The sequence below is a fragment of the Nuphar pumila genome, chromosome 14 (genome assembly GCF_984573655.1).
Source record: "Nuphar pumila chromosome 14, dmNupPumi1.hap1.1, whole genome shotgun sequence".
Classification (NCBI taxonomy): domain Eukaryota; kingdom Viridiplantae; phylum Streptophyta; class Magnoliopsida; order Nymphaeales; family Nymphaeaceae; genus Nuphar; species Nuphar pumila.
The window spans coordinates 74922067-74933721 of NC_143262.1; the positions used below are offsets into that span (position 1 = coordinate 74922067).

General features: G+C 38.5%; 1 protein-coding gene across 1 annotated transcript in view; it reads right to left on the reverse strand.

Annotated features, from left to right (window-relative positions):
* LOC149816990 (exocyst complex component EXO70A1-like) overlaps positions 1 to 11655 on the reverse strand; it is a 159823-nt gene that overhangs the window by 146220 nt on the left and 1948 nt on the right. The window lies entirely within an intron of this gene.

Consider the following 11655-nt stretch of genomic DNA (forward strand, 5'->3'; position numbering starts at 1 on the left):
GGCCACACAGAAAAAAAAAATTTGTTGCTCCCAAACAGCAGGAACACACCTCAACAAGAATTCAGCACTCACGACAACAGAAAAAAATTCTGTTACTTCTAACCATCAGGAATACCCTTCGACAACTCATGAACCAAAAACAAAACTCGTCATAGCAGCAACAAGACTCGGCACCACCAGGTCGCAATAGGAAATCCAGATGAGGAGAACTGATTTAGATTTTCTCCTAAGATCTGAACCGCAATCAAACTCCCAACAGCGTAGGTAGTCACGAGGAGAGAAAACAAAAAGAAGGACGAGGAGATACGACACCCACAACAGGCATCCACGACCAGCAGATGATACGACACCCACAGCAGGCATCCACGACCAGCAGCATGCCCAGAAAAAAATTTTAAATTGTTGACCTGATTAGAAACATTACTCAGCGTGATCGAAGTTTGATCACGATCATGAAAGCCTCCACGATCGACTGTGTTCTGGTAAAACACGATCACGCTCCCACGTCACAGTCGATATCTCGATCACGCTCCCACGTCACAGTCGATCACGTTCCCACGATCGGCTGAGCTTTGATACCATGTAGAAGATGAACCGAACCCTAGAGAGAGAGAGAGAGAGAGAGAGAGAGAGAGACGGCTGAACTTGAAAACAGAAAACTTAATTCATCATTAGGGCTTCTCTCTATATTAAATAGAGAGAGGCAAAACAGAGAAATTACATCTAAGTCCTTATGAAAATAATATTTCAGAAAACCTCTAATAAAGAACAACTTAACCTAAAAACCACCTATTCTCAACATACATCAGGGGTAGTTAACTGAAGACCCATTCTACATACTCTGGTCTTTCGATCCAACTCGAGTATCTTGTCGGTGAAGGCGGAATCATCACCTATTTAGGTGATCACAACATTTTGTTATTTGCACTCATCGAGGTTGCCACAACCTACTCATCCAATCATCACAACGTAAGAAGACGTACTTGTCAAAAAATATGGTCGTACTTGTCAAAAGTACGACTACGATGAAAGGGATATGGTTTCACCAAAGAAACCCCAACAGATATTATCTGCAAAAGAAGTAACACAACACAATTTGGCAAGATAAGTCTTGAATTCATTTCAACAATATTTTGCATATTTCATGATACAAGGTCGTCTCGGATCTCTCGTCCAATCAAGAAAGTACTTAACATGTCGTGCATGTCTAAAAGTACGCTACACTGAAAAAGGGAGGTGCGTAGGCTTCTCAAAAGGAACACCCAACACAACTTCATAACGATCCAAAGAATATAGGAGTGCTCATTTGGCATGATTCATCCTTGAAAGCCATAATGCCACATTGAGTCATTCACACAAGGCACAACACTATCAATCTTGCATCCAAAATTTATCTTAGCATCGACATGCAACACTAGATTGATAAATGAAGAATGAGTCCTTCAACAGAACCCCACTCATTCATAGGCTCATGCCCCTAATCAGGGTTATTAAAACATTTGTCCCAAGTGTGGACTTGGGAGGGCCCAAATGTGACTTCGCAATCTTGCGAGACTTAAAACTTAACTTTGCAAAAGTTGTGCAATTTGAAGAGCACTAGGTTGGCAGAAAGAAACTCGCTTTTAAAGAACTGTAATGCACAAGCACAACTTCTAGTGTTTTGAAAACAAGTGATAACAGGATAGGCACAAGACTACATTTATGTAAGTACATATTTACCATAAATGTGAGCATATACAGGTTATAACATGACAACCAGCAACTCTCGACTTGTGATGCCGCACATCAAGAGAAAAGCACATAAGTAATACACGACGTACCAAAACCATACCTTGGCCACTTAGATAGGCAAACACATAAGGTCATAAGTAATACATGAGACACGAAGTCATACCTCACTCAAAGGAAACATGCAGGCAAAAATATATGCAAGCAAACAAGAGCATAGGTATTGCATGAAGTACGAAACCACACTTCAAACTCATAAGCAACTATGCAAAATAATGATCGAAGAATGAAATTGTACCTCGACCCATGAGCATGCAAACAAGATAATACACAATGTAGAAGCAATATAACTCTAAGCATATCTAGCATGGGCATCTTAATTATTTCAATTTAAATAGGTTCATCTATTGCCCTTTGTGCGACTTTACCCTACATCGGAATGTTGTGTAGCTGCGTACGCCTACGCGTGAGGATAATACGAGGGTCGGGCCGCGGAGCACGAACGAGACCTGTTGCGTAAATCTGCAAGAGTGTGAGAGTTATTATGACGTAGTTGTCAAAAAGAACAGAAGGCCAGTGGTAAGACCTGCCCTGTTGGCGGAATCAAATGAGTGGCAGGGGTATCGACCCCTGCCTGACAAAGCAGTGAATGGCAGGGGCCGAGGCCCCTGCCGGCCAAAACAACAAACGACAGGGGTCTCGGCCCCTGCCTGCCAAAACAACAAACGGTAGGGGCCTAGGCCCCTGCCTAACGAAAGAAATAAATGGCAGGGGCTTTGGCCCCTGCCTGACAAAACAGCCAATGGCAGGGGCCGAGGCCCCTGCCTCACGAAAACAACAAATGGCAGGGACTTGGGTCCCTACCTGGCAATACTAGACGACAGGGGCCTCGGCCCCTGCAAAACAATGAATGACAGGGGCCTCAGTCCCTGCCAGACAAAACGGCAACCAGCAGGGCCTCGGCCCTTGCCTGACCAACAAGGAATGGCAGGGGCCTCGGCCCCTGCCTGACGAAACAAAAAAATGGCAGGGGCCCCGGCCCCTGCCTGACGGAACAGTGGCGAAACAAGGGGGAAGGTGCGGCAGGGGGGGGGGTGTCGGTCCCCTGCCACCCTTCAGGTAGGCATAGAGGGAATAGGAGGGCACGACACAGGCCGTATGCCGTCTGTCGGCCTCACGACAAGCCCTCAAGGAGAGGGAAAAGAGGGAGGAGGGGGAGACAAGGGGACGCCCGACCTCCCGTCGGTCGTCCGATAGCCCACCGGAGAGGAGGGGGGCTGCAGGGGTGACTGCCCCCCTGCTGACTCCCTGGCAACCTCAAGAGAGAGGGGGAGACGACAGGGGCCCGTAGGCCGTCTGTCGGCCCTCCGATTGATGCAGAGGGAGCGGGAAGAGGATCAGAAGGCGGGGGAGGAGAAGTGGGAAAAAGGCGTACCTGGGGAAGGACCGACGACGGTGGTGGCAGCGACGACGGTGGTGGCAGCGGCGACGGCGATCGGATCAGAGGGGAAGAGGCGTCCACGGTGTTGTCGTGCACAAGGCACGAGGAGACTCCAGAGGGAGGGGAGGAGGAGGAGCAGAGAAGGGAGCCACATCTCCCCTTGTTAAAATGTATCAATCAACATTTGTAATATTATATATATTTTATATATATAAAGTATAATACATATTCATATATGGTATATATGCATATGTATTATCCTAATTATATATATAAAATATATATTTCTCTATTTATAGGCATAGGGGTAGTTTAGACATTTCCAGTTTTACGCATATTCCATTTGGAATATGTTTGTAATTTTATCTTTTATTTTATTTTTTATTTTTTCCTTTTTCGTGGTTTGCGCAACCTAGGGTGGCTCCCCAAAGAGTCGTTGGGGGCTCCCAACGACTCCTTTGGGAGCCCCCTAAGTGGCTCCTTTCTTGTGTTATAAATAGGGGTCTCCCCCTTTGTTTTTCCATATACTTGAGGGAGCTTATGCTCCATTGTAATGGGGTTTTTACCCCTTCTCCATTATTCTTCAATGATATGCAACTTATGACTTTATGTCATATTTTTCCCTTTTATGGGTTTTATGTGTTAGCACATTATGTGCTTATGTTGTTTCCCTTTAATGGGTATATTTGCACTCCACGTGCATAAGTATGGGTTCATTATTGAACCCAACGTATTCCAAGTCACTTTCTAACATGGTATCAGAGCAAGGTTGAGATCGAGTTGCTCTTTGGTGCATCGGGAAGCGTGGTATTCAAGAATTTGTTAAAGAAAAATGGTGAAGTATTCATTTCTCTCTATTGTCTTTCTTATAGTTATTCGGTATGCATTCTATTTCTTTGAGTATTGTATGAAGAATGGAATATGTTCTTTTCTTTATGTGTGATTTTTGTCATTATGTCTTTTTTGAGTTTCTTGCTACTCCATTGAATCGTTTTCGTATGTTTTTCTTTGAAAAACTTTAAATGATAACTTGTTTGGCAAAAAATTAGATATATGATTGCTCAAAACTTGCTTTAAATGGGTCGGTAAAAATTTATGACCGTTGGAACTTTGAATTTACATTTTAAACCTAACCTTGTTTATGAAAATACCTTTATATGAATGTTTAGTCTTTAAAGAAAGGTATGTTAAGATTAAAATGCTTGTGAAATATAGTTTTTTGAAAAATGTTTGGCATATATGAAAAATTCCATATTATGTGTCCGTTTTATATGAGCAACATTTAATTAAGAAAGTTTTTTTTTTTTTTAATACCGGTTGAATTAAGTTTTAAAATGGTCTTATGGAATATGGTGATTTTCTTTCCATCTTTACACTCTTAAGGATGTTTTCAACATTTAGAGAGTTCTCTCTCTTTTCAATAAGAGACATTTATATTTTTATGTTGTGATTGTCTCTTGTGGGTTTTGGTGTTTGCCCTTTTGTTTGTTCATTAGTGAATGTTGTAAGTGCTTAATGCACTCTTTTGCTTTTCCGCATATTTCATTACAAAAGTTATGGTCTTCACTAATGTTTATTGTGTACTTATTTCATTAGGAGTAGGTAATAATCTATTAAGTCATGTTTTTCGATAAAACTTAAGAGTGTTAAATTTTTCCTCAATAAATGTTTACTTTTTATTTAAGCCATAGTACAATCTTATTTATCATAAGGTTTTGTTAATGAATCTATTTTGTTGGGATTTCTTCCACTTTAATGGAGTTTTCTCCTTCTTTGGGAGTTGTATATGTTTGTTTGTTCAAACTCTCCTTAAGGAGCCTTTCGGTCCTTATAATCTTCTTGTGAGTATATACTCTTTTATGAAGATTTCATGATTGTTTATCATTTTTAAGTTGAAATAGTAGATTTCATAAGTTTTTCGAAATTCACCATCTTTATGAATGCCTATATTGGCCTAAGTTTGTTATTTTTGAACTTCACCAACTTCACTGTTTAATTGCACCTTATGTCTTTCATAGTTAAGGCTTATTTGTTCCAAATCGGTTCATACGCATGATGTTGCTTAATATTTCATGTTATGTTGCATAGTAAGCCTTTTTTTGGTGTACAAGACTTCTTTTGAAGATTAAGCATAATTCGTGGTTATGCAAAATTGTTTTGATGGATTATATTGGACCTTTGATTCAATTTGTTAATCGGTCCTCTTTGTAAAAAAAAATTTATTTGGAAAATGATTCCTTATGTGTTTATTGCCCTTTTGTGGCATTTATGTTTGTCCATCACATGTTATTTAATGCATCATTGTTTTGGCCTTATTATTGTTTTATTAGAGATGTTTGTTGAGGTGAGTTATGGGCACCTCGTGTTATATCATTTTAGATTGTCTAAATTGCCATATTATAGATGGTGGTTGAGGTGAGTTATGGGCACCTTGGGACTCTAGAATGATTTGGTATATGATCTCTAATTATGAGTGTGACACTCGTTGTTATGTCTTTTTAGATTGTCCACTTACCATATTATAGATGGTGGTTGAGGTGAGTTATGGGCACCTTGGGACTCTAGAATGATTTGATATATGAGTGTGTCACTAGTTTGTTCTTGTGCCATTGATATTATGGATGCTTCTAAGTAAATGTGATGGACATATGGTATTTGAAAACCTTAAATGTTTTAAGGTACATTTAAAATCAAGATGTTTTGGGATTATAGCCCAACCTTTTATTTGTTTATGAATCTTATGAGTGCATTTGCACATTTGTGATTCCGTATGTTGTGCACATGTGTTCTTGTGATTTTGCACAAGTATTCTAAGTGTTCTTGGTGTGTGTATGTTCACACATTTGTTCTCAAGAATTTTATTTTATCGATTATAGTATCTTGTTGAAGATATTTTTTAGATGCATGTTATTGTTATGAGAATTCATTTTAAAAGGAGTATTGTTTTATTCGAGGTTTATTTTCATTACAAGTTTATTGCCTCAAAAGTCTTTTCCTTTTATGCCCATTATCTAAGTGTCATCATATGTAGACAAGAATTTTATTATACCTTCGTGTGTTTTTAGCCCTGTTGGCTTTTTGCTCTCTTGGTCTAGTAGCTGAACACACTTGTCTTGAGTGTTTTTATATGTAGACAAGGCACGTTGATTCACACCATGGTGTGTGATTTTTAGCCTATGTTGGCGTTTGTGTCCTTGTTCTAGTCGCTTAGATGTATGCCCATGATTGGCTTATTTCACTCATTTCAAGTGCCATCATATGTAGACAAGAGATGTATTATGTGTTAGCCCATGGTTGGCTTATTACTCTTGTTCTAGTAGCTGAACATACTTGGTTTTAAAGGTATTTTTACGTAGACAAGAGATACTTTTTAGTCCATGTTGGCATGTATGCTCTTGTTCTTGTCGTAGATGCACTTATGTCAAGTATTATTATATGTAGACAAGAGGTTCTTTTACACACCTTTGTGTGTGTCTTTGGCCTTTAATGACTTTATATTCTTGATCTAGTAGCTTATACACTTGATTTATGGGTTTTTGGAGAACTAATGAGGAAGTTGTTTGTAATGGATGAACTATTATTGAAATTTGCAAAATTCCATTCATGACTTGTGTTTTTCAAGTGAATCATCTTTTTGATATGCATATCAAGTTGATTTCTTAGCATTTAATCTATATATTAAGCGCTTATGGTTTTTGCCACCCTTATATGTAAAATATGTTTTTTTTTGTCAATTAAGTGTGACTTTCATAAATGATTTTAAAAACCTTGTGAACTCTTGGGTTTATTTTACCTAAAGTATGCTTGGAGACTTCGTTTCTCTTGTTTGGCACTTCATTACATGTTTGAAGCATGATCATTAATGAGTTCTTTGAGTATTAATTCATTTAATGATAAGTATATGCATATGCTCTTTATGGCCTTTCTTGGGTTCTCATTCAATAAAGCATATGTATTTTATGCCTCTTCGTAGGCTTCTTGTGGTATCCCTTCGTGGATCATTTTGTTATTCCTCATTATGGGGTTATATTTGTCCAATGTTGGACCTTATGAATGCATTATGCATTCTTGCAATTTATTTTTGCATAATGTGCTTCCGCTCATTTTTGTTTTAACATAATGTATGATTTAAAAACTTTGGTTTTCTAAATTTTTCGTTTCATGCTAAAGTAACTATCATATTATACATAAATTTTGCACCTTGTTAGGAATGTTCCTTTTTGAGTAAAGTGCAAAGGTATTTTTTACTTGTTCTTTGTTGTTTTCTTTTCTCAGGATCTTGAAGATAAGAGAAAAGGAAGTCCCTTGGATAGAAGGTGCTCATCGATAAAGACATTGGAGGAAGATATTTACAATGGCATTCGTTCTGAAGGCTCTTGAAGCTTTGAGATTCTTCTTCTTGCCGTCTTCAACCTTTTCGTTCCCCCACGCAAAGCTTGAGGGGGGGTGTTAAAATGTATCATTCAACATTTGTAATATTATATATATTTTATATATATAAAGTATAATACATATTCATATATGGTATATATGCATATGTATTATCCTAATTATATATATAAAATATATATTTCTCTATTTATAGGCATAGGGGTAGTTTAGACATTTCCAGTTTTACGCATATTCCATTTGGAATATGTTTGTAATTTTATCTTTTATTTTATTTTTTATTTTTTCCTTTTTCGTGGTTTGCGCAACCTAGGGTGGCTCCCCAAAGAGTCGTTGGGGAGCCCCCAACGGTCACAAATGTGACCGTTGGGGGCTCCCAACGACTCCTTTGGGAGCCCCCTAAGTGGCTCCTTTCTTGTGTTATAAATAGTGGTCTCCCCTTTGTTTTTCCATATACTTGAGGGAGCTTATGCTCCATTGTAATGGGGTTTTTACCTCTTCTCCATTATTCTTCAATGATATGCAACTTATGTCTTTATGTCATATTTTTCCCTTTTTATGGGTTTTATGTGTTAGCACATTATGTGCTTATGTTGTTTCCCTTTAATGGGTATATTTGCACTCCACGTGCATAAGTATGGGTTCATTATTGAACCCAACGTATTCCAAGTCACTTTCTAACACCCCTCCCCTCCTGCGATACACTTAAAGGGCTGGGGGGGCGACAATCGGGGAAACCCTCAAGTGTTTCCCTTATCTGCCGAGGGGGTGGAGCGACTGGGTGAGGTGCGGTGCACAGGGGAGGGTTTTGTTTTAAAACCCTCACCCTGCGTCGGGTTTTAAAACCCTAACCAGGGCGGGCCTGGGTCGGGTCCCGACCCGACCCGGGTCCGAATTTTTTTTTTTTACGTGGGTTTTACAACTTATAATGTTTCAGGAGCTATAAGGAGAATTGAATATCACAAGATGTCAGTAGGTACTGCACGGTTGCATGTGTGCAAGCTCTAACTCCGAGAAGTAAGAAATTAACTACTTTAAAATAACCTTGGCAGTATAGGAGTCTCTGGTGTTATGTATGAGGTAAGTGTCGTCATACAGAACTGTTAGTGAGCATATAGTGGATTTGTTAAACTTTTTTATTGTATACACCTTATTTTGAGAATAATCTGCAATATAGGAATGTGCTGTACAACCATCCCAACAAAGTAGTCAACTTGTGTGTGCATAACAAAAGAGCAATAAATGGTCTGAAACTGCATGAACGACAACAGAATATTATCAGGAAGTAGTCAAAATGTCACCATTAACGGTCTTGTTTGAGTTACCCTTAGCACTCATCTGAATGACTTCATCCATCAAACCAAGCTTATGATCTATAGCTCCAATCCTTTGCATATCATTCCAGAACGAGTGTATCATTGATCTTACACCTCTGTCTTAACTACTGGATTTTTTTTCCACTCCTAATGACTAGCGCCCGTGGGGCCCAGCCGAGTGGGGCTCGGCTGGGGCTGCATGCTGTCATAAAAAAAAAGGAGAAAAAAAGGGTTTTAAACAAAGAAGTGTTATTTCGAAAAGCAAAGCTTTATGCTTCCATACCTTGGTAGCATGGCAAGGGGGTGCCCAGGCCTAGCAAGGTCGTGTGGCACCCATGTTAGGCCCAGTCGACTGGGTGGGCTGGGCATTGGCTTTTGCATATATTTAAAAGAAAAGAAAGGGGTGAATGTATGTTCTGCTGGCCTGTTTTTACAAAAGAATGAAATTTTATATTTAAAGATGGAACACTTGTGTTTTCGTAAATCTGGAATTCGAGCTTTTTATAAGCATATAAATTTCCAAATTTATGTTATGATACATGCTATGAATGAGGAATTACCTTGTGTTTGAATTTATGTGATATGCTTAAGTATTATGTGATTTGAATGTTGTTTCAAATACATATATAAACGTGAATCATGTAATAGAGGTTTTGCATGTACATAATTGCATGCATACTTACATATTCAATGAGAGTGATTCATGGAGGAAAGAATATGTGTGACATAAATACGTGTATCGAATAAAAGCATACACTTAACATGAATGTATGAACTCATGCACGTGCACATGACTAATATTGTTTCATGCATATTGTTAGATTGACATATATGCATGTGCATTGGAAAGCATGTGGAAGGAATACATATTGGCATGTGAATGATGATTTTTTCTTATGAATGCATTGATGATCAAATGGGTCATCTGGGTTATATGAGCCTTGAGCATGTGTTGCTCTTTGTTTTAGTTGTTAAATATATTACAAAAATCAAATATGATATTATTATTTTTATTGCACTTTTCCATGATGCCACGAGTTGTCGTCCTGTGAAGAGCTTGGCATGTTGATTTGCAAGCTTATGTTATTAAGTCTGCATGTTGATTTGCAAATGTAAAAGAGATGAATTAATAACAAGATCAAAGAAAGTAAAGAACAATGTAACTTATGTTTCTTTGATGTCCCTTCTTTAGTGTGGGAATCTTAGATATTGCGATTTTGGGAAAACCATGAGGATACTAAAACTCTGTGCATTTTTGTTGCCCCTGAACCCGATATTGAGGTTCTTCTCTTGGCCACGGTTTTAGGAGAGTTCGCCACTTTGCGTGAGGGTGGTGTGTAGACACAACTGTTATTTTGGTATACCAAGAAAAGTGGCACTTGTGGATGCTGATGTCCCTGGTGTCTCCGATTAGATGCTCATTTCTAATGTTCCGATGGATGGTGTTGTTTCCTGATATCGGTAGAGGGCTAAGTTTGAAACCCAATAATAAAATACAAATTGTGTACTAAGTTACCCTGAGAACCTAACTTGACCTCGAGGATTTTACCCGTTTTGAGTATCCGCGGGCAATGATAATAAAAAGTGGAACTTAAATGTATGTGCATCCTAATAGAGACATGCATATGAAATAAAACTTGATTAAAAGATAATAAATTATGCATACATTGCATTAAAATCATGCATATTCCTTTTATGCATTAGATCATGCATATTTACTTGTTCCCTTAATTATGATATATTGATGAATGCATGATGTTCTTCTTTAATGCATGTTAAATGTCTTTAATGCTTAGATTGTGATCTATGTTGTTATTAAATGTTCCCTCATGCTTAATAAATGTTCCATATTGGATGAATGATTATTTGAATTATGAATGTGATATATTTATATCCCTCTAAAATATTGCATGAATCTTATTTATGTTTTTTTATTTATTTGATTAATTAGAGGGACCTGTACGCAGGATTCTTTGGATTCTGACACCCTACTTTTTGTGTTTTTCGCAGCCTCAGATGTCTAGTGGGATGACCTGCTTTTGAGAAGAGTCGCGAGGAGACCACACGACTACATGACAGATTCTTTGGACGACGTGACTCTTTCCATTCGTCTTTCCTTTTGCTTTCTTTACTTTCATTTACTTATGTCTCAAACTCTTTACATTTAAATAAATGAAGTTTGGTTTGATCATGGTTTGGTACGAAAGATAAGCATAAGATCCCTTATGGTGGTGGTTGTGTTTAACTGTAAAGACCGCGGGTCTCTGGGATTATTTCCGTACTTACTTTAAAAAAAAAATCTGCACTTTTTAAGGGGTATGAGTTGGGGTCGTTACAGTTACAACCTCTCCCCATCCCCTTTTTCATTATCAGTCTTCACCACCATTAAGGGGTGGCTGAAGATTGGCTTGTTGGACAGTCACACTTGACTGGTGAGCTAACTGCCGGCAGTGGTTGTGTGAGAGAGAGAGTTGCTAGTTTGTTGGGTTGACCGGCGACCATCGGACAGTTGTCCTGATGGTCACTGTCGGCCATTGGGCATCGTTGTACGGCAAGGGGTTGGGGTGCAATCGAACAAGGGTGGGTCAAGAGAGAGAGAGAGAGGCACCCTAAACCCTCCTATTTTCATCAATTGAATGTTTTCCTTAAATTTGACAGTATAGATATGTTAGACATGCTTGATTTTATAGGAATCAACTCTTGGATCATCTGATTCTGATACGCAGGTAAGTTTTTATAAAGTTTAAAAATTGACGGTATAAGATTTTCATAAAAATCAAG